Source organism: Pristiophorus japonicus, chromosome 7 (genome assembly GCF_044704955.1).
Source record: "Pristiophorus japonicus isolate sPriJap1 chromosome 7, sPriJap1.hap1, whole genome shotgun sequence".
Taxonomy (NCBI): Eukaryota; Metazoa; Chordata; class Chondrichthyes; family Pristiophoridae; genus Pristiophorus; species Pristiophorus japonicus.
In genome coordinates this window covers 56,057,865-56,062,100 of record NC_091983.1, presented here as the reverse complement: position 1 = coordinate 56,062,100, position 4,236 = coordinate 56,057,865, and the positions used below count along the sequence as shown (strand labels likewise).

At 47.0% G+C, this 4,236-nt stretch overlaps 1 non-coding gene across 1 annotated transcript; it reads left to right on the top strand.

The window, feature by feature from the left end:
* Positions 1 to 3,943: 3,943 nt before the first annotated feature.
* trnae-uuc (transfer RNA glutamic acid (anticodon UUC)) lies at positions 3,944 to 4,015 on the top strand. Its single transcript has one exon. It is a non-coding gene; the product is annotated as a tRNA-Glu (tRNA).
* Positions 4,016 to 4,236: the final 221 nt, after the last annotated feature.

Genomic DNA, 4,236 nt, shown 5'->3' with positions numbered 1-4,236 from the left:
TCCTCCCTCCCCTTCTCCTCCCCTTCTCCTCCCCCCTCCCCTTCTCCTCCCCTTCTCCTCCCCCCCTCCCCTTCTCCTCCCCCCTCCCCTTCTCCTCCCCCCCTCCTCCCCCCCTTCTCCTCCCCCCTCCTCCCCCCTTCTCCTCCCCCCCTTCTCCTCCCCCCCTCCCCTTCTCCTCACCTCCTCCCCTTCCTCCTCCCCCCCTCCCCCACTCATCCCCCCCTCCCCTTCTCCTCCCCCCTCCCCTCCTCCCCTTCTCCTCCCCTCCCTTCTCCTCCCCCTCCTTCCCCCTTCTCCTCCCCCCCCTCCTCCCCCTTCTCCTTCCCCCTTCTCCTCCCCCCCTTCTCCTTCCCCCCCTTCTCCTCCCCCCCTCCTTCCCCCTTCTCCTCCCCCCCCTCCTCCCCCCTTCTCCTTCCCCCTTCTCCTCCCCCCTTCTCCTTCCCCCCCTTCTCCTCCCCCCCTTCTCCTCCTCCCCCCCTCCCCTTCTCCTCCTCCTCCCCCCTCCCCTTCTCCTCCCCCCCTTCTCCTCCTCCCCCCCTCCCCTTCTCCTCCTCCTCCCCCCCTCCCCTTCTCCTCCTCCTCCTCCTCCCCCCCATCCCCTTCTCCTCCTCCTCCCCCCCTCCCCTTCTCCTCCTCCTCCTCCTCCTCCTCCTCTCCCCCCTCCCCTTCTCCTCCTCCTCTCCCCCCTCCCCTTCTCCTCCTCCTCTCCCCCTCCCCTTCTCCTCCTCCCCCCTCCCCTTCTCCTCCTCCCCCCTCCCCTTCTCCCCCCTCCCCTTCTCCCCCCCCTCCCCTCCCTCCCCTTCTCCTCCTCCTCCCCTCCCTCCCCTTCTCCTCCTCACCCCCCCCTTCTCCTCCTCCCTTCTCCTCCTCCTTTCCCTCCCCCTGCCCCCCGCCCCTCTAACCTCGCTGTCAGAAACACAGACACTGACAGACAGAGAATGAGAGACACACACACAGACAGACCGAGAGATAGAGACACTGACAGAGACACACTGGGGTGGGGGGGGGGGCATCCCAGCACGCTGTTGGAGGGCTCCCGGTGCTGCAGTCGGTAAGTAGAAAATGTTTTATTTATTGATTTAAAAAAAAATATATTTCTTATTAATTTTTTTTGATTGATTTATTGGTTGATTTATTGATGTTTTTATCAGTTATTATTGATGATGGCTCTTTATTTGTAAAACTGAAGTGTTCAATGTTTGTAAACTTCCCTTTTAAACCCCCCCCACTCCCCCCATTTCCCTACGCCTGATTTGTAACCCATTCTAAGTTAGTTTGGAGTAAGTTTTCACTGCCGAAACTTTGAAAACAGGCGTAAGTGGCCGGACACACCCCTTTTTGGAAAAAATAAATTCTGTTCCAAAGTGAAACTGTTCTAACTGACTAGAACTGGAGCAAACTAAATGCCGAGAATTTGAATTTCTAAGATACTCCGTTCTACACCAGTTGCTCAAAAAAATCAGGAGCAACTGAGGCCGAAACTTGGGCCCATTATCCTTTTACTATTATTATATGCCTATAGAAGACCTTTGGATTACCTTTTATGTTGGCTGCCATTCTATTCTCATACCCACTCATTTTCTTTTACATTTCTCGTCTGACCTTGTATATAGCCTGATTCTCAAATATACTTGCAACCTGACAACTTGTCAAATGTTGAACAAGTCTTTACAACCATGTTGTGAACTGTACTCTATTGCCCCGTCTGTGAATTATAAAACCTATAGAATTAATACATTTTAGAAGATTTATGTATATTTGCAAGAATCTTTTCTTTCTCTGATGTTGCTTTTTTCAGTATGGAACAACTCCATTGATATGGGCTGCCAGAAAGAGTCATCTTGAGTGTGTGAAGCATTTGTTGGAAATGGGTGCTGATGTCGATCAAGAAGGAGCTGTAAGTATTCTGAACAATTTTATTCCTACGTGTAATATGTTTAAAATTAGTTTTGAAATGTGCAGAGGATTAAACAAAAAAATATTTTTGTAAGTTTACATTTATGTTGAAATGTAATGACGCGCACTTGAATTTTGCATAGGAATAAAATAATCTTCAGTATGCAAGTACATTTTGATATAGCCCCTGCACACGAGTTGAAATGGGTGCTAAATAATTTTTCCAAATTTAAAAAAAATAGTTAATGTAGCATTGCTGTAATGATTTGATATTCACAACTTAGCTTGCCTTGATGATATGAGTGCCGCAGGTCTTCCTATATGATGCTCTGATGTAGTCATTGTAAATTAACTTTAGCAAGTAATAAAATGCAAACATTGCAATATTCAAAATTGCAGACTGAGCGAAGTAACACAATAAGTAACATTGTTGAATTTTTGCTGCTTTGCTTTCAAATGACTGTATCTGGTGTACAGACTGTTCTTTGAGTCGTAAAGTTAGTGGTATGGTGGTATTGAAAATTGGTCAATACGGATCAAGGTAACTTGATCTGCTGTTAGCTTATTATCTTCTGGTGCCTGTGGTTATGAATCATCTACCCAAGTAAAGTGGTCTTTTTTCAGATGTTTGTGGCACATGCACTTCCCTTCTTCAGTTTTCTTTCCTTTGTCACCTGACCCCTACCTCCTTTCCTTTCTCTCCTAGGTTTATCACAGAGGCTACCTGTCTCAACCCTCTTGCATTGATTTAATGTAGTAGAGATACACCTAACCTGGGTTTGATTAGCAAATTCATTCTATAGCATGTAGTATAAGGATATGTAAATAATATTTAACAGTAAATATAGTTCTTCATGCAGGCTATTTCTAGGAGAGTTAGGTGTAGCTGCTGTAGCACCACCTAAACATTGGTCCAAATAGTCTGCAGAATACTGATAGCAAAGCTTTACACGCCCTGTCTGCTACCTGTAGAACTCTTTCGTAGACAGTGTTGTCTCCGAGAACTCTGTCCCTTGTTCAGATTTGAAGTTAACAATTCCTGCTGAATTAAGTTTGTTGCAACATGCATCAAATTATGGGACTGTGACTTGCCTGTTTGCTACTCTGGTATACTTTTTCCCATATATTTCTTGCTTCCTACATTACAACAGTGACTGCACTCCAAAAGTACTTAATTGGCTATAAAGCGCTTTGAGACATCCGGTGGTTGTGAAAGGCGCGATATAAATCAAAGTCTTTCCTTCCTTCTTTCCTTCCTTCCTTCCTCCCCTTCCCACCCTCTCTCCCACCCACCACAGGACTGTGTTTTATGAGATTTTATCCTAGAACATGGAATAATTAGGAACAGGAGTAGGCCATCTAGCCCCTCGAGCCTGCTCCGCCATTCAACAAGATCATGGCTGATCTGGCCGTGGATTCAGCTCCACTTACCTGCCCGCTCCCCATAACCCTTAATTTCCTTCTTGGTTAAAAATCTATCTATCTATCTGTGATTTGAATATATTCAATGAGCTAGCCTCAACTGCTTCCTTGGGCAGAGAATTCCACAGATTCACAACCCTCTGGGAGAAAAAATTATTTCTCAACTCGGTTTTAAATTGGCTCCTCCGTATTTTGAGGCTGTGCCCCCTAGTTCTAGTCTCCCCCACCAATGGAAACAACCTCTCTGCCTCTATCTTGTCTATCCCTTTCCTGATTTTAAATGTTTCGATAAGATCACCCCTCATCCTTCTGAACTCCAGGGAGTAAAGACCCAGTCTACTCAATCTATCATCATAAGGTAACCCCCTCATTTCTCGAATCAGCCGAGTGAATCGTCTCTGTACCCCTTCCAAAGCTAGTATATCCTTCCTTAAGTAAGGTGACCAAAACTGCACGCAGTACTCCAGGTGCGGCCTTACCAATACCTTATACAGTTGCAGCAACACCTCCCTGCTTTTGTACTCCATCCCTCTCACAATGAAGGCCAACATTCCATTCGCCTTCCTGATTACCTGCTGCACCTGCAAACTAACCTTTTGGGATTCATGCACAAGGGGCAGCAGCTTCACTGGTGGTCTAGTGGTAAGGATTCGGCGCTTTCACCGCCGCGGCCAGGGTTCGATTCCCGGTCAGGGAGTATTGTATTTGCGGTGCTTCAAATTGCAATGCTGTTCCTGAACAAGTTTGCAGCTCACCTCGCTGTTGCTGTCCCAACCATCAGCAGCGTGTTGTGATACAACAGACACTTCTGTTTTAGAGGCCGCGTGGCCTAATGGATATGGCGTCCAACTTTGGTTATAACTGCGAAGTTGTCAGAAAATTGCAGGTTCGAGTCCTGCTGCAATCACATTTGATCAC